We start from the raw sequence: 19,505 nt of genomic DNA, 5'->3' as shown, positions 1-19,505 counted from the left end.
AAAAAAAAAAAAGTAGTAAGAACATAATAACTATCAGTTGTCACTGAAAGTAAAGGAAACATATTCAGAGAGGACTACTACAGCCAGGCTTCTCCTCCTATTGTAACTATTACCTCCCCCAAAACTAAGAAAAATGACAAATAGTGTCCAAAGTGGAATCCCTATGGCTCACGGCTATGGGACCACCCAGAAGAAAGCAATGGTGGCCATATGAAGGGCAATGTTCCTGCTCCAACAGTTGCCAGCATTGCTGAATGCCTTGGGATGTTTCTGGCACAGGAAAGACTTGGAACCATTGTCTGTCTTATATTAAATTGGAGCTCAGAATCCTTTTGCAAGTAAAGATGGAACTAGAGATCAAGTCTTAGCAAAGGACCCATAGAGAGGGCAGCTCATCATCCCATTGACCAGCACCCTCTGGGAGGTCTCTGCAGCACTGATTTCCAAGCTCCACCACTCAGGTCACCCCGAAACACACTGAAGCTCTGAGGGACAAGGTGCAGGCATGCAGCAGTCACCCATGCTTCTGAGGAAAACTTCCTTCCCGAGTTTCACCCCTGCTCTGCCAGGCATGCGCAGATGCAGGCAGCTCTTAACAACCGTCACAGACCAGGTTCTACCACTGGTCCTGTCATGACTATCTTGTAGTATGTTAGCCCCCTTTTTTGTATTTTAACATTTTAATAAGCTACAAAATATTTTTTTTACATTTGAGAAGAAAACAACAGCTACTTGCTGATGTTTCAACTGCTTTTTGAACTTCAAATTACCTATTTTCACAAAGAAATATTTTGTATGAGGTAAGTACCTTTGTTATCGACAGCATCTTGACAGTAAAGTGTGCTCCCCTCCCCCTCTCTCTCCCTCTCCCTATCTCACTCTCTACCTCTTTCCCTCTCAGCCTCACCCTGTCATAGGCTCTTTCTCTCTGTCTTTCTGTCTCTCTCTCCCTTCTTTTTCTCCCCTCTCTCCTTCTCCCGTCTCTGCCTCTCTTTCTCTTTCTCTGCCCTTCTCTTTCCCTCTTTCTTTCTTCTCTGGCACTCACAAAGTAGCCTTTGCTTCAAAGAATTTCTCCCATGTGCACATGGATATTATTTGAAACAACTAGGGTAATCTTTACACATTTTGGACCTGAAAATATCTGACAGTAATCAAGGAATACAATGTGGTAGATTCTGTCCAGTATTTTCATGGGAATGTCATCAACGTGAGTACATGATATTCCCCCACAATGGCTCTGTCTGTGAACACTGATGTCAAATCCTTAAATGCTGATACAATCTCCTCTCCTTTCTGTTTTCTTCCTCCAAGTACACTTGATCTTTGGCTTCCTTAAGGTCCTTCACCCTGCTTCTATTTATGCTTATTTTGCCCTCTCTCTTGCCCTGTCTAGCTCATGTTTTGTAGCTCTTGCATAAACAGGATCCTTGCTCAAATCATCACCTTTCTCTCTGTCCTTGGAACTGAATTACTCAGCAATGCTGTGGGAGACAAATGCATCCTGCTGTGCCTGATGCTGCCAGCTGTTCTCTGATCTCCAGTACAGCTATGGAGGAAGACCTGTCACACAGCCTCCCATTCTGCTCATGTTTCCTTGAAGAAGTCTTTCATCTCTCTGATGTCTTGACCACAGTGAATTCTATAGTTTCTGGCTTACCTATTAGACCATTCATCTAAGGATAGGCTTGCCTGTATTACCTTTATATAGCCATATATTCTTAGTCTCTCTTTCCTCATCTTCACATTTCATCCAAGGCCAAACTTCTTTTAAAACTGAGTAAAACTGTCAGCTGTATTTCTTGCCTTTCTGTTATTTTTTCAATTAGCTGCAGTCAGCTGCCACTCCTGTGGAAGCATCACTTCTTAATGGTCTGTAGATGTCAGGTGTGTTCCTCCTAGCTCCTGTCTCCTCGAATGAGTCCCTGTCTCTTGAGCTGCTCTCTACTTTTGCCTTCACTAGACCACGCTGTTCCATTCAGTTCTGTTTATTGTTTGTCTAGATCCCCAGAAGCTCCCATTTCTTTACATTTATCCTCCTCTCTATTTTTTTCTCTCTGCACTTCATCCTTGGGTTTTCTTAGTTACATCTACAGTTTCTTGTGGAAGATAAATCCAGATGGCTTGACTCAACGGTCATGGGAGATGCCCTGTACTCATCTCCCATCATGGTATCTAAACTTTGATTCCTAATATCCCCAAAGTAGCCCCATCTATAATCCTGATCACTACAAACACCACATTCATCAAACCATTTCACTCAAACCAGAAAACAAACACTCAACTACAGACTCTCAGTGTCCTGCTGCTCACAGCCATTCACCAAGCTCTATGATATCTCTGGTAAATAGCACACACCTCTCCTGTGCCTGATGCAATCCTCACTCTCCAACCCCCTCCCTTCACCACCAGTAGAACAGCCATCCTTCAGAGCCATCTTTTGCTTCTCTATGTGCTGTGACAGGGCTTTTGGCTTCATAGCTTCAATCTCACTGGTTTCTTAATTTTAAATACCAGCAGAGTCCAAAGCTAAATCAGTATCACTGTATTGAAGGCAGAAAAATACTGCTAACTAAAGAATAAAACCAGTTATTAGATAACATGATATTTCAAAACTTTAAAGTGGAAATGTGAGTCAGTAAGTTTTGAAACTAAGTAGTCTTAAATAGACTTAAATAGTAAAAAACATAATAAGACAGTATAAGAGAATATTACAAAGCATAAACTTTTTGGTTTGAAAGTTTCTTGAATACGTGTGTGTGTGTGTGTGTGTGTGTGTGTGTGTGTGTAATAGGTTGCCTTTTTGTCCTCTTCCATCTTAATGACCATCGGTTTTCTGTCTCCATAGCTATATTCTGAATATGTGTCCTTATAGCCAAAGATAAGCTTAGTTCTCACCTCTTATCAAGGAAACTTCTATTTTCTATAGACAAGAGATCTTAACAGAAAACCACAATCCATCCAAATTCAGTTGGGTATCCCGGTACCAATGGATATATCTACTCTACAAGTCCCTTACTGAAGGCTCAGTGCTCATTGCAGAGGAGAGGGTAGAAGCACTTTACTAACCAGAAGAATAGTTTGCTGTGAGATTGTTTCCCCCAGTCAAAAGCTGCATCAATAAAGTCTTACCAAACAAATGATCTAAGCAGGATCTGAACAAGGAGAACACAGATAGACATGCTAATGTGGATGAGGGGAAACAGGTTTGGGAGGACTCAGGAGGTTGTAAACCCTACAGGAAAGACTATTGGCAACTATGATCAAGAGAAATGTTCTTCCCAGAGAAGAGTACACCAGTTGGTTATCCAATGCCCAATGGGCAGCCCTGAGAACATTTATATACAAGTCCCATTATACTGACTGAGCAGATCACATCTATGTATTTAGGAATACACACATACGAACATGTATATAATAACAACTATTTTAAAAAGAGGCCATGAATTTGAAAAAGAGAAAGGAGAGAGATACAGGAGGGTTTGGAAGGAAGGAGTTATTTATATAATTATATTATAATCTCAAAAATAAATTAATATTTTAAAATGTTTTTAAATAAAATGTTCCCCTTCCCCTTTCTTCCTCCAACCTCTTCTATTTTCTCTCCCATATGCCCCCTCCCCCTTTCAAATGGATGACCTCTTTTTCTTTGAATATTGTTGTTATGTATTTAGATATAGATGCACAATATATAACTACAATATTCTCATGTACTTTTGTTTGTATCTATTTGATTTCAGGGATCATTACTTATATTGGATAACCAATTAGGAGACTCAGCCCTAGATGAGGCTAATTCTCTCTTTCTCAGTAGTCATGAGTTGCTTTCAATACTTTGCCTAGGAGAACAACTCCAAGATATTTTTTTCCCTTCTGTGTTAGCATGTATGTTGATAATGTCATTTGTTAGGTCTTGTTAAGGCAACCATTTCTAAGACACAGTCTCACCGCAGAATTCTTGGTCTTCTGCCTCTTATAATCTTTTTGGCCCTTCTTCTACAAGGTTCGCTGAGATTTAGGTATAGGAATTATGTTGATGATACACCTATAATGTACACATATATAATTTAAATTATTTTATTAACCACATAAGAAAAGTTAAGTAATATAATTTAACATTTTCTATAACTTATTAAATTCAAATTATAATTTCAAACTGTAATATGTTAAAAATTATGATACATTCTTATTATGTCCTAAGTCTTTGATATTCAGTCAGTATATTATACTTAGAGCATATCTCACTTAAATTGCCACATCTTAAGTTCCCAAAAGCCACATGCCATTAGTGAATCCATAGTGATAACTTGGTTCTGAACACACACCAGATACCAGAACAATCCTTTATATCTTTGAAATTTTAACCATGTTTTTTTCAAGCCTGAAATTCTTGCATTACACTGCTTTTTTCTTTAAATACATCTTGTGAATCCTTAGTTATCTTTATCTTTTTTTTCTTTTTTCAAAACAGGGTTTCTCTGTATAGCCCTGGCTGTCCTGGAACTCACTCTGTAGACCAGGCTGGCCTCGAACTCAGAAATCCACCTGATTCTCTTAGTTATCTTTATAATCTAAGTTCATCTCAAGGGCCAACTGCACTGTCCTCCTCTGGCTGTACAGGATATTAGACACCTTTCCCCAAGGTCCCAGTGAAAAGCTTCCAAGCAAACTCTGTCCCACATAAATTGTTCTTTTATACGTTGTATAAAACTGTTTAGGATGGTGATTTATTACAGGTAAAGACAGTATCTCAATTTGCTTTTATAGCCTTAGGACTAAGGTTAACTGGCAATAATACTATTAGTGTTTCCATTGGAAGCCTGAAGTGTACACTAGAGTTTCTGGATTGATGATATGGAGAATGTATGGAAGGGTTAGGGCACACAAACACTGCTTCAGCTAAGAACCTTCAGAACCTCCATCGCTGGAACTGATAGTTACATCACTGGAACAAACTTGAATCTTCATTATAGGGTTTGTCATTGGAAGAATCATCATCTTAACAAAATGGTTCTTTGTTAGTCTGGTGGGCTGGGCTTCAGACTTGAAGAAAGCATTTTCTTGAAAAACATGCCCCACTGTCTTGAGGCAGGAAGTAGTCAACCACTTCAAATGACTCTTATTAAAACCTCCCCAAACTGAACTTTCAGTTCCACTTCAGTTTTGCTTTTCTTTTCTTTTCTTTTTCTTTTTTTATTTTAATTCCACACTGAAAGCTTTTCCTACCTACTGTAAATCCTTCACTGCACTGTCAGTCCACCCCCTCCTGAGTGACTCTCTGGAGAATTAGAGAAGAGATTACCACAAGGCTCTAGAAAAGAACCCTCTTATGCTTCAATAGCAGCATTAAATCACCCATAAGCCTTCCCTTTTCCAGAATAAACAAGCCAAATTTCTTCAGCCTTCCTCCATAGATCTTCTTTTACAAGCTTTTAATCACCACCTCCATATGACCCTCTCCAAGATTCTCGGTCAATTGCTGTAGCAAAGCTCGGTGCTGAGAATGGCTCCGAGTGAGCCCTGCTCAAGTCTTCCTGTGAAGCACATCCCAGAATATCATGTAACATGCTCAAGAAGGCTGGAATACAAATTAGCATGGTGGCAATGCTCACAGTCAATAAGATTGTGTTTCTCTTGCTCACTTCTGGAGCTCACTGTACCATGAGGTATATTATGCTTTGTATTTATAACCCCATGTTATGGCCCAGGCCTATCTGAGATGGGTAGCAGCAGGAATGATAGATGTTATTTTTAAAAATGTGGAGAGTTGTTTTGCCTAACCTTTACCTATGTACCAATTATGTCCCTGGTGCGTATAGAAAAGGGCATTGAGTCCTTGAGTTGGAGTTAAAATGGTTGTGAGCTGCCAAGTGGGAATCAAAGTAGGTTTTCTGCAAGAACAGCTCTTGAGAACTGAGACATGTCTCCAGCCCAGGAATGTTTTTAAATGCATACTGTGCCAGGTAACATTTGATTCATTCTTTGTATTAACTCTTGTAACATGCATCATATTTGATTATAGTCCTAATAAGTCACAGAGCTGGGGTTCCAAGCTGAAGGGTCTGAGTACCACTTAAGATGCATTGCTTTCTCGTTTAATAGCATGCTTGCTGAATCTAATGTTATCATCTTTATTAAGACAACACAGCCATTAAAAATTTTATATCTCTCTAAGAACTGGCAACCAATGGAAAGAATGCTAATGCAATATTTCTGTAATATTCCTAAGTACAATAGCAGTTGTTAAACACTTAGAAATATACAGGTAACATCTCCATCAAGAGTCAATTTCTAATAACTATATGTACAGGATATACTTAGGGACACATTATAAAAAGTATTAGATTTCTTTCAAAAGTTCTGGATTGTGATTAATAAAATAATGAAAATATCACCTAGGTATTTCAAAATTACCTTAAAGCTCGCATGCCTTAAATGGTCATATCTTCAGACTCTATGTTGTATGAACATTTGTAATTATCTTTCCCAATGCTATTTTGAACTAATTACTCTACTGCCATTCAGGCAATATGAAAAAGTTATGAAGAAGCTTTATCATTGTATTATTGCTACATTTGTGCTGAATCACTACTTCATTACAGAGCAGTGATCCCAAGTCAGGGAAGCTTCAACAGTGATAGTTCATGGGGCATGTTGAGGTTTGCTAAAATTATTGTTTGGACTCTGCAAGCTGATTTTAAAGAGCACAGTGTCAGTGTGTTAGCGAATATCATATCATATAACATTGTTTGTCTTTTTTTTTTATATGGACTGTGGATGTCCTGGGACTTCACTATGTAGAGAAGACTAATTTCATACTTGAAGCAATCCCCCTGCCTCATCTTCTAAGTGTTATAATTGTAGGCAAAGGATACCCTATACAGTCAGTTTCTTTTCTCAACTTATTTAATTAACCTGATTAAATGAAGAGTAACACTTTTAATTTAAAACTGCTTTAAAATATTTAATTAAATAATTTGGAGGGTTTAAGACAGTGTTCATGCATCCAGGATGGCTTCAAACTCTACTACTCTATATCTTAGAATTCTTCTGCCTTCACCTCTCAAATACTGAGATTATAGACATGTTCCACCAATATATACAATGGTAGGGAAAGAACCCAGAGATCTATGCATAATAGGTAAGCACTCTTCAAACAAGTGAGCTATATCACCATCCTATTTTGTAAACTCACTTCTAGCATTTAAAAAAAATCCCATTTCACAAAGAGTGAACAGACCTTCAAGCATAGATACTTGATTAGACAATAATACAGAATTAGAAAAAGACATCATTTTGGGGTTTTATTTTTGTGTTGTTTTTACAGTTCCTTTTGATCTATGGCCTGTGGCAATGACTTTTCATTGTTTAGTAGTGACATAAAGTTCACTTTTAAATTGATTGAGTTATAAAATAAGCTGATTTAGTGACATATCAAAAGTCCCACAGTCCATGAAAACAGCAATAATTACAAGGAGAATGTGCAAATGATTGATTGTTGAGCAGACGATGATGAAGCACTGTGAGTTAATCCACCCTTATTAAAGATGAAAACCTAAATCCTTTAAAGGCATTCAGTCTTCTTGCTCTGTGACTAGAAACTGCCAGCAACTTACTCCATCTCTCTCCATACAGGAAATCCTTCCCTTGTACGTCCCCACAGAGATGGGAATCTATCCCTCTGGGTGAACATGATTCTGATGTATAGAGCCAGGCTTCATGTTTTGGAGTTAACCATGAAGATGGTTTATATGAATTTACTTTCCCAGCTGCAGAGAAGCGTTTGGACATTTCAGCTGATTTTCCCTAAGGTACGGAATTGCTTCACACACATTTAATAAACTCCTTCATCTTTTTCAATCTCCTTGTTCCCAGATTGACTAAGAACTTACTAAAAACATTTTGTGGCAAATGTTGCTGTGTGAATCAATTATTGAATCCCAGTATGATTCTGTTGGGAAAGAGCTGTAGCCATATTTGACATTTTCTTCCAGTTTCTACAAGAAAAGCGAATTCTACCTGGTATTCCTGAAGTTTTCTAAGAACATGCACATGAAAAATTGAACCTTTATAAATACTATATATAACTGAACCTTTATAAAAACCAAAAGGCTATGACACATGCATACACACACAAGTTAAAGGAAACCGAGGGGTTAGTATGATCTCACAAAATTAGGCACAAAACACCAATTTTAAGCCTTGCTTTAGTAATAATTGTTTTTCCAATGCATCTGTGTGTTCATGTACAGAATACTAGGTTCAGGTTACAGACACATAAAAAGGAGAGTATGTTTCTGCCTTGAAGACCTGGTATTTGAATTATCTATCAGACCATTACAAGTAAAACATAGACTACTTATCGAAAGGAATGTAGCAGGAGTTTCAGATCATACTCACACAAATAGCCATTTAGAATTAAATCTCATGAAATAAAACTCATCAATGTGGAAAGAAACAGCCAGAAGGTTCATGAACATGCTGGGTCTCAGATTCCAAGTGGTTCTAGATGGCTACTGAAATCATACAACTGAAAATTATCAAAGGCGGGAAAAAATGGATATTTTGTAAATATTTTCATCCATATTGCCATAGTGTACATTGATCATTCCACTGAGTTACCCACTAACTAAAACGTACACCTTTCTCATTTGCTATTTTAAATAAAGAATCCTGTCCAGCTGCACATTCCCATGGGAGACACTCTAGACAGCTCAGTGTACTTCCAAGATCTACAACTTGATTATTTAGAAAATGGGTTTCCATGTGGAGTTACAGCTGGAGCATCTTTGTTGGCCTGTTTCCCTTTTCACCCTAGAAAAGAAAGAGGTCATAAAATATTGCACTTGAAGACAGCGATGGCAGGTGATGAGGGTGACCTTTTCCCAGCTGATTTTCAGACATCGAACCTGCAGAGAAACTGACGTCCCAGTTCTGGCATGAAAAACCCAGACTAAAGGAGATGCAGACACAAGTGCCTCTAAAACAGAGGAGTGAGTGGCAAGAAGTGAGGCTGCTCTGTGACCCCAAGATCTCTGAGCCCAAAGGCCTTTGCACATGGGAGTTGCTCTAAAGATGTCTCAGTTTTATTTTTCCAAATCATTGTGTTAAATGAGTGAAGTCGGTTCATGCCACCTGTGTGGACTGTTCAGGGACTCCTTAATGGCCAAGCAATGAAACTGTTCTATACTGTCCCAATAAATGCACTCATTCTCTCCTGGGATGGCACCATAAGCTTGGCCCTCTGAGGCAGTGTCCTCCATAAAAGCTAGAACTACTGAGTCCTGCCTGTTTGGAGCATGTCATGTTTCTGTGGCCTTACAAAACTAAAAATGAATACCTTATGAGCATGTCTGGATGAAAGAGAAAAGATTTAAGAATACAAAATTCTTAAGCATATAGCATTCTCTTGTTAGTTGTTAATGGCTGATCTTGGTGAACTATTATAAATGTAAGTGCTGACCCAGAATTTTTTAAAGAATAAAATATTATATACTTGAGTCAATTTAATAAGGTAAATTTTTTCTTGGCTGTATATACAGTGAAAAATAGTTTCTTTCAACAATCTTAAGGAACAAAATGAAGCAAATTTAAGGAAATTTGAAAAACTAAGGAAGAGTCAATATTCACAACTGTTTGTTGACTGGAAGGTTTAATCAAAAATTTAAACATGCATCACAAGAAATAGTAAAAAATCACACTTAAAAATATGAAATCTTTTGAATTGTTTACCAGTGCTATCACATTAGCCCACTGAAGATCGAATGGATGAAATGCAATTATCCAATAAGGCACTATACATTTTTTTTAAATCTGACATAATTCCTAATTCCAAATGCTTATGTTATGAGTGTTCTCCTTAAAAATCTGTTCAAAGTGATTTCTTGGTGCTGGAGTCATGGTTAGCATGCTGCTTAACCTGTGCCAGGCCCTAGCTTCAATCCCACCATCCTCCTTCCATCTTCCCCAGGCAAATGCACAAGACTTTTTTTTTGCTTGTAAATGTCTCATTTTCTTCTTGAAGTCACTTAAAATTAATAGTATATTTATTAATGTACATTAAACCACCTATAGATGGCAAATGTGAAATGTGTTTATAAATAAAAGAACATCTCATTACTTTACTATTAATATTTATATTTTTCTATTATCTTTTATGTACATCTATTATATTTATTAGGTATATTCAATAACTTTTACAACAGCATTCAAATACTCTCTCTGATACTCTATCCATCTTTTAATGCTCAGCTACTCAACAGTTTTAATTGAACACCAAACTAACTCTTTTGCTTAAACACGTGCAAAAATGAACATATGATCTTTTACATGTAGAAGCTAATCATTTCACTTTCAGTCTGAATATACTTTAAACCTGAAATATTTCATGAATAAAATTGTTAAGCTGAAACATTCCAAGCACAATTTTTACATTACTCTATCAGCATCTCTCTTGGCCAACCTTAGCTGTGTCTCTTTGGAGGAACCACATATTTCCCAAAACACTATGTTTTCTCTTTTCAAAACATATTGCTAAGCACCATTGCCCTCTAAAACAACTGGTTATTTGGCCACCTGTAGCTTGTGGCTTCCTCTAAATTACTGCACCATTCTCTAAGTCTTATCTCCATGTTTACAATGAAGCAAACACTCCGGTGTTTCTTGCACATTTTCAGAATGTGTGTGAATGCTCACTTCTTGCTCCACAGAAAACTAAAGATGCCACTTCTTAAGTTGAAGTATTGCTGTTGCCAATTCTGAAGCTGCCAATATACTTAATCTGTTACATGGACTGAATTAAACCAACCACAAGTAGATCTCTTTGAAATACAGAAAGAGAAGGATTTATAAAAGACAGAGAAATGAAACTTGTTTCAAATGACTCAACACCAACTTTAGAAAATTATTCCAGTAAGTTATTCTAAATTAATATTTAGAAAATATTCCAGTAACTGACAGATGCAGTGACTATTGGTGCAGAGACTGTTGGATGCAGTGACTGTCAGATGCACTGACTGATGAATACAGTGATTGTCAAATGCAGTGACTGTCAGATACAATAACTGTTGGATGCAGTGATTGTCAGATGCAGTGACTGTTGGATGCAGTGGCTGTCAGATGCAGTGACTGTTGGATGCAGTAACTGTCAGATGCAGTGATTGATGGATTCAGTGACTCTTGGATGCAGTGACTGATGGATGCAGTGACTGACAGATGCAGTGACGTTGCACACACAGTGCAATCTATCTCTCCTAGGCACCCACCTTGATCCCTGCTGAGGGAACATGAAGCCTACTTTTGGATCACATGTAAGGGACATGCTTTTATTTGCAGAGAACCCTACATTTCAGGATAGTCACAAGCACTTTTCCCTACACTAATCTAGTGTTGTGATCTGGAAAAAATGTAGCATCAACTTGTGGAATAAACTGAGGCTACCTTGGGTTTCTGGTCCAAGCAAATAGATACTGCAAAGGGTTTAGAAGAGGGACACAAAATGAGAATGAAGAAAAAAAACCCTACTTGATCATAAGCATCAAAGCACTTCATAAATACTTTAGTTTGGGGATTGTTAGGAGGTAATGCCCTTGATGTTACACAGCTATTTGGGTGTGTAACTGATTGGGTTTGGTAAGAGAAACTTTTCTTCTCTTCCGCTGATGTTCTCTCTGCCTTGAGAGGTCCAGAATTCAGATTTTCCTGATCAACAAGCAGAAGCTGTAGGGCACATGACACTAACACTCTTGCTGTAAAAAGGGTTGAAGTCATAGAAAAACTGCCATTTTTAATCGCAGAGTCATATTCAAGTTCTGTTGTTATTGTTTTTTAAAGTTAAATGATGCAATAACTGTTTTACGGTCATTGTAAATAAATTCAAAAGGAAAAAAAATACAAGCTTGCCATCATTTTCAGATTCAGAAAGGACATGCCAAAAGCTGAATAAGATCATGTGTGTATATCCTAACCAAATGAAACTAAGGAAACCTAAGGATTTCCAGAAGGTGGGGATAGGGAATATGAGAAGATTATAAAGTAAACCTGACTAAAATCAGCAGGATAGACATGTCAAAAGAGAAAATAAGATTGTTGTTGAGAAGTCTGAGTATAATAAGAAATAAGTGACAGGCAATCCTTGTTACTCTGCCAGATGTCTATAGGCAGTTTACCTAAGTAGCTGTGTGTTCAGTCTTGCCCAGCATGTCAGAAGCTGACAGAGCTAATAAAGATAATCGTAAAGACTGTGACCCTCGCTGGACAGAAGCCAGATTCTTATGCATTTGTGAAATGAAGAAAACAAAATACTTCAGGTGGCTTAGCTCATAGGGTCATTTTATGGATTAGCTAAATTACATACAACAGCCACTGAACAGACGTGAAACAACCATTCATGTGAACTCATGGGTAAAAAGTTATTGCAAACATAAACACTTATCTAGGTTGAGGTATTGAACAGTCTCAAACGTGGAAAGCACACTTAGCATGTTATTACCATTTTTATGTAAAAGAGAGAGACAGAGAGAATCCAAAGAATGATGGACTGAAGATCAAGTTATGTTTTGGTTTTAAATTATATATTATAAAACTTCAAATCTAATGAGGTCAAGAAGAAGTATATTTTTATAGTTTCAAAAGAAAGTAATGAAACTGTGGGCTTCATGACACTCTTAGGCAATATTTAATAAGAACAAGGAAAATCAGTTCAAGAGCAGATACTTGCTTTCCCACATAGACTTGAACCTAATGGCATGCTATCACATATATGTGCATGTACAGGTTGTGTGGGTATAAAAGTACCTACCTCTTTATGATTGTTTGTGTGAAAAATGTCATTTTGGGGCTGGTGAGATGGCCCGGCGGGTAAGAACACTGACTGCTCTTCGGAAGGTCATGAGTTCAAATCCCAGCAACCACATGGTGGCTCACAACCATCCGTAATGAAATCTGATACCCTCTTCTGGTGTGTCTGAAGACAGCTACAGTGTACTCATTTATAATAATAAGTAAATCTTTTTTTAAAAAAGAAAAATGTCATTTTCATACAGTGTCTTTTGATATAGTATCATAAGTTTGACTGTAATACAGATCAGGTATGTCAAAACATTACTATTCTTAAGTGTAATTTTTCCACCAGCATTGATGCTATCACACCATAAATGTCAATTTGGTACTTATTCCATCCTTTAAATATATATGATACAGAATTTATAAGACAACAAATTTTAATCAATATATGATTCCAAAATGACTTTTAAAAATGGTGCTGATAAAGATCCTGCTGCTTTGGATCTGCAGGACTCGCCCTTTCACATACTCCAGTGGATCACAGGTGGGATAGGTGTTGGAGTGGGACACCTGAAAGCACTGGAGCTGGACCTGCGAGGTACCTGAGTTGGTCAGCCTACAAGCTCTCTTGCTCCCATACCACCAGGGTAAGCTCACCCACTGCCACAGCCAGCAAGGGCCGGGTCCGCTCTCCTGTCTGCTTCAGGTGGCAGGGAATCTCTCCCCTCATCCACACCACCCCATAGCAGACTAGGGGCAGGGCCAAATCTCAAGATCTCCATGACACAAGGGCAACAACAGAACATCCAAGAAGAGTCTCCACAAGGATCCAGTATTGATAGTGTGTCAGGAACCTCAAACACACCAATGACTCACTGCAGTAAACATTTGGAAGAAGTAAAGATATATAGCAAAAAGTATACTGTGTAACACACTGCAGCTTCCATGACAAGACAGTTTCTTTTTTTGTTTTCTGTTTTCTTGCTTTTAAAAAAACTCTATACTATTCTCTTTTCTTTTGCATGGGAGGTTGCTAAAAAAGGACTGAGGATTAGAGTGTATGGTGTGAAATTCACAAGAGTCAATAAGAAGTTTTGTAAATGTTTATATGCTTCATTCCTTTTTAACTTTTTGATAATATATACTCAGGAAAACTGTATGCAAACACATATATACATATATATATTTGGAAATATATACTTGGGCAATGTGTAGACTATATAGTTAATAAATAGATAGGAAAATCCAACATTCATACCTGAGTGCAGATATATGCAGCATCAGAACCTCTTATAAGGTTATCTTTCATACGCCTATCATTCCCAGAATTTTATCATTCTGAATTACTATTTTATTGCCAGTGTTTCTACTCGTAAATGCTATAAGTTAGCTCTATGTGATTATTGAAATTGTGTTCTTGTGTTTAGGTTCAGAAACGTAGCCCAGGTAGTACAATGAATCTCCCACTGTGTTTAGCTACATTCCCAAGTTTAGTGTTTTACTATGTTTTCTTTATGTCTAAATCTTCATGGATGTAAATAGTACATGTATATACATGTATGTGTGTGTGTGTGTGTGTGTGTGTGTGTGTGTGTGTGTAACAAATGTGAAAACTGGTTTTGGAAAAATAGTACTCAATTTATTTTAACTCTATACGTATTTATGGGACATAATGATGACAGGTATACCTGAGGCAGGTATAAGGGTGACCTAAGTTCTATTTCTTCAAAGAGCCTTCAGTGTAGGAGTAAAATTATTTTCTTGCCAGGGACTCACTGCGTGCCATGTTGGAATTAGAGATGCTTTCAAAGAAGAAAGTGAAAAAGAGAATGGGGAGACCAGTGCAGGAGAAGAAAATCTTGAGTAAATATTAAACACCCTATGGTGGCTCAGGCCTAAATACAAGTGCTCTTATCACTGGCAAACTTTGTTTCCACACAGAAAGGCAGGAATCCCCACCATATTTCCAAGCATCTCAAGCTTTCAACGTGGAAGCTCATGGGGGTTAGAAGAGTAATTTGTTAGAAACTTAGAGCTGACAGTTCCATCTGCAGTCTCTTTTGCTTGAATTATTCTTGTTAAGGATTTATGAGAGGCAAACGCTCCTCCTTGGCGTATTCATAAAAGAAAATGATGTACAGATGTAAAAGATGTTTTAATATAGTCTTTCTGGGCATTCACAACAGAAGAACAAAGGGAGTTCTTGGTCTGGGAAAACTTCAGTAAGACTCATTCTATGGTCAACGGTGTCAGGTTTTACATAATTTCCCCAAGATGAGCCATGCCAGTATTAATATTGTATTAGTCAAGTTCTATGGATCCCCAAGTTCTCGCTTACAGTTATGTTCATTAAAAGGAAAATGTTCACAATATTTACAATGTTCCAGCATTGTATTCTGAAACATAACAAATGGTATCCATACCAGGGAAATGCAATAGTTTGTCTTCAATGGGTAATCTTAAACAGAGATCTGAAGGAAGATAACCCATCCATCTGTTCTCTCCTCTTGGTAAACATCATATTTTCAAGCATCCAGCAGATAGATTCATCCAACATCTGGAAGCACATTCTTTAGGGATGAAAGAGTTTCTCTAATTTTTCAATAAGATAATTAGATTGGATTGCCAACTACATAGAAACCAAAGGAATGTTCTAGATTCATATTTATTTATTCTTCTAATCATCTAATCTTCCATCTTTCCAGTCCTCTACTCATACACATGGCAAGAGTTTATTGAGGTGTACTCATGTTCTATATTCTTGGCTAGGTATTTAAGAAACAATAAATAGCAAACACTTTTCCCCCAACCTTATAAATGAGAGTCTAGCAAGGGAGATAATGATAACCCATGAGAAAGTTATCTAATCATGGTTGGTATAAGCTCCTGCTGAAAGAATGCTAGAGGCAATGCAAATGCATATGGATGGTGACCTAAAAAAAGACCAGCATTTCACAGGTGATAATCTGCTTTAAAAGGTGATGTTAAAAACTCAATCCAAAAGAGTAAGAATTAGCCATATAAAAATGCTAGGAAGACCAAATACTGGAAGGTGGACAGCATGTGCAAAGAAAACTTGGTGTGTTCAGTGTATGGAGCTGGCACTCAGAGAAAATGGATAATGGTGGTAAGACATGACAGTTGACTAGGCCCAGATGAAGCAGGACCATATGTGGATAAGTCATAACTGGATATCATTTTTCAAAAGCCTACTCCAACTGCAACACTAAGGCACCTTTAGAATCTTCATAGATAATTTATCTTTTGTTTCTACAATGCAGACACAAAGGCGTCTCAGGTAAGGTGAAGCAACTTGCAAGCCTACTGTAGCCAGCTTTCCTGGTCTTCACAGAAGCTTTACAAACACACTTTAAAATAATTCATGCACTATTTAAATTGTTTTTCAAGCAGAAGGCATTTGGAAAGTGATTGCAAAAATCATTTCTTAGCCAGACATCTCATAATTAATTTGCACCCGAAAACAACTTATTAGGGAAAATTTTTCTATTAGGCTATTTATAAAAGTTTTTCTTTTATGTAGAGAAAGTCACCTAACCCATGGCTATACACAAACCCTACATACATGAAAAAAGCATGTGCAGAGTTAGCCTTCAAATCGGAAAATACAATGCCCTTAGATAGAATATGTTCTAGGAAGGCCGATTCTGCCTGCAGGATAGGTCAGCTTCCAAGAATATGTTCTCACCTCTACCAGGACCATGGAAATCTAGCTGACTACTCCCAGGTATCTAGAAACTTTTCCTGAGAGATTCCCCAGTTGATTCTAGAGAGAATTAAACAAAATTGTGTGCTTACTTTCCTTTGTCATCTTGCCAAACTTTTTAATATTTTAAGGGTTTATTCTTTAAGGAATCATGTAACAGGAGACAAATGCAATACAGAGAAGGAGCATGAAGAGAGGACAGAGAGATGCAGCTGAAAGCCAGACCTGTTTCTGCAGGAGCCTAGGGAGCACGCTGGATGCGGTGCAGCTGAGCATCTCCTCTCAGTGGCTCTACCTGGAGGGTCTCAGAACTCAGGCATGTGTTTGTGCACTTACATTCCCTCCTCTTGGCCATTTCCCACACTCTGAACTGCTGCCATGGGAAGATTTGAAGGTTCCTACTACCTAAGTCTCTTTTTATTGCCTCTTCTTTTGCTCTTTACCACCCAGGGATAATACCTTGTTAGAAAATGACCCTCTGCCTATGTGTTGTTCATGTGGAGAATGTGTGAGGAAGTGCCAATAGGTTTCTCTCTGAAGAGAGAATAACTCATTTGCTTTCCAGGGGAAAGCTATGGGGAACAGTCTCTGAGACAAGGCAACATCTACAAGGTCAGAAGATAGCCAAACCTTCAGCAAGGCCATCACAGACCACCTGAACCCAAGTCTCCCTCCACAGCCACCAAAGAGGTTGTTCAAATTGCCTTACCAAGATTGCCTTTCATATCAATGATTCATAATACTGGAAGAACATACTTCATCTTTAATTGTCTGAAATATGTTACAGAAGCCTGTGACTTGTGCAGGAGATCCTGGGAACATAATTTTGCTTATAGTTTTCTGGACAATAGCTTAGACAGTGTTTCTTTTAAAGTTGCAATAGTAACCACTCAAGTTAATGGTGTATTTTTAAGCATAAAACATACAAAACAAAACATGAAAGCTTAGCTATTAGCAGATGGCTTCCAAAAGGGCTTCAATCCTATATTTTGATTACTAAGCCTTGCAGGGATTGAAGATGGATGGTATGGACTTGTATAACCTTGGGGATTTAACCAAAGCCAGAGCTCTTTCCTAATTTACCTCACCAATTTTCTCCATCAGGAATATCCCCACTGCCATAGGCATGTGCAAAATAAATGGCATAATGCAGAATTCACCAGGCCAAACACCCCAACAATTAGGTGACATGTACATGATGCATAAACTTCTGACTCCTTGTTTTTCTTAACTTTGAAAAGACTCTGGGATTTCAGGAAGGAACCAGAGAAAATCAACAATCATTATGCTCTTTGTATGTGTATTAAACATTTAGTATATTGACATTTAAGTAGTCTTATGGGCGTATTTATAGTTTGTAGAAGGGTTTTTAGACCAGTTTTTATAGCTTCTATGAGAAAACTTTAATCTGCCAAAGCATGATGAGGTTGACCCTATTTTATACACTTCCTCTGATGGGCCTGTAGCAGCACTTACTATGAGGAGCAACTGTAATACGAGTATGATGATTACAAACAAATGCTTTGAAAACAGAGCCAGTAAAACTGGCCTGAGTCTGTGAGACCCAAAGTCTTGTGTTTTACAACTCAGTCTATCAGGGCAGCTCCATAACTGCTCTTAGCTAATGCTGAGTAGGTGCTAAAATCTCATTGGCACTACTTTAGTATTTTGGTTGAGATACTAAGTCTTGTAACTTTGTCTGGCTTTTTAAGAGAACTGCTCACCAGAGGCCATGTGCCATGTGCATAGCCCAGCCCATTCTCTAGAGTGCTGCATTCACCCTGAGTGAGAGGGGATCCCCCAAACTAGATTTACAGTGCTATCCAGTAGCCACAAATCTACTCCCTGCCCTCTGATGATACAAGGACTACACAGGGCACTGAAATACTGTCATACTTGGTATATAATCACTAAGTATTTGTCCTTTACACTATTATTTATTTTTGGTATTTATTATGTATTTTATGTATTTTTTGGTAGTGTACAACACACATGTCAGGAATCAATTCTCATCTTCCACCATGTGGTTCCTGGGATCAAACTCAGCTTGTCAGATTTGACAGCAAGTATCCTTACCCACTGAGCTATTGGTCCATCCTGCAGTACTTTTAGCAAAACCAGAACCTGAATGTCATGAAGGATAAACACTACACATCAAGTTTAAGAAAGTTAAGACTCTCCCACTCAAAAGCCCTTGTCTGATAACCGCTGGGACCTTGAAGATGTAGGGTAGAAAATCAAGACTTGTTCATTCCAGAGCCTTACCAGAACCTGTTACACTATAACTGTTCAGAAATATTTGTACAAATAGTTAATAAAGAAATTAACATGGAAGTGGTAGGAGATGACAGTGATCTAAAGGTTTCTGTTTGGATGAGTTTGTTAAGGAAAGACTTGGGAATGTAACAGTCAACTGAATATATTCAGAATGAGTCAAGAATGGTTGATAATTAAGAAGGTGGAGCACATCATATTATTATTACAATATACAATTTTACATGAGATCAGAATATGTCTCTTGTTTTTAAAAATTAAGAGAGTGTCACGTACGGAACATGCTGAAACAATTTTCGTATAATTTTTGGAAATAAATTCATCTGTTCATTGTGAAAGAGCATGAAAAAAATTTAATTCCCAGTAGAACATTTTTTTCCTTTTTGAGAAAATAAAAGAGCAATATAATGAGCAATGACAGAGATGTACCCTCCCTCCTGTCCTCTTTGTCTTATTATAAGACCAAGGAAGAGGCCCATAGCAGAAAGGACACATGAGATTGTGTTGACCTCAAACCTGACTGCTCCATACAAGGGCCCTTGCTTAGAGCACAGCCTGAGCCTCAACCTGGCCTTCCAGCCTGTCTCCTACAGAAGCTCCAAAATAGAATGGCATGTTTGCTGGTCCTTCACATTGTGAGGTTTTATTTTGTCCCTGTTTGGCCCAAGGCAAGTATCAAAAAATTAGGGAAACCAGAAGGATAAAATCTGAAGAAAGACAAGAAAGT

At 37.8% G+C, this 19,505-nt stretch overlaps 1 protein-coding gene and 1 long non-coding RNA gene across 8 annotated transcripts in view; one reads left to right on the top strand and one right to left on the bottom strand.

The window, feature by feature from the left end:
• Adamtsl1 (ADAMTS like 1) overlaps window positions 1–19,505 on the bottom strand; it is an 895,122-nt gene that overhangs the window by 742,391 nt on the left and 133,226 nt on the right. The window lies entirely within an intron of this gene.
• The window catches only part of LOC116096200, a 69,451-nt gene continuing 50,541 nt past the window's right edge, over window positions 596–19,505 (top strand). The window contains exons 1-4 of one of the 5 annotated variants that reach the window (XR_004120892.1): window positions 596–800; window positions 7,633–7,808; window positions 13,291–13,427; window positions 16,636–19,187. This is a non-coding gene — a long non-coding RNA (uncharacterized LOC116096200). Of the gene's footprint in view, window positions 801–7,632; window positions 7,809–10,706; window positions 10,909–13,290; window positions 13,698–14,548; window positions 15,731–16,635; window positions 19,188–19,505 lie in introns of those variants that run through there. The other 4 variants (XR_004120893.1, XR_004120894.1, XR_004120891.1 and 1 more) reach the window with 4 other exon arrangements.

This window comes from Mastomys coucha, unplaced genomic scaffold (assembly GCF_008632895.1).
Source record: "Mastomys coucha isolate ucsf_1 unplaced genomic scaffold, UCSF_Mcou_1 pScaffold18, whole genome shotgun sequence".
Taxonomy (NCBI): domain Eukaryota; kingdom Metazoa; phylum Chordata; class Mammalia; order Rodentia; family Muridae; genus Mastomys; species Mastomys coucha.
This window is presented reverse-complemented; position numbering and strand designations above follow the sequence as displayed.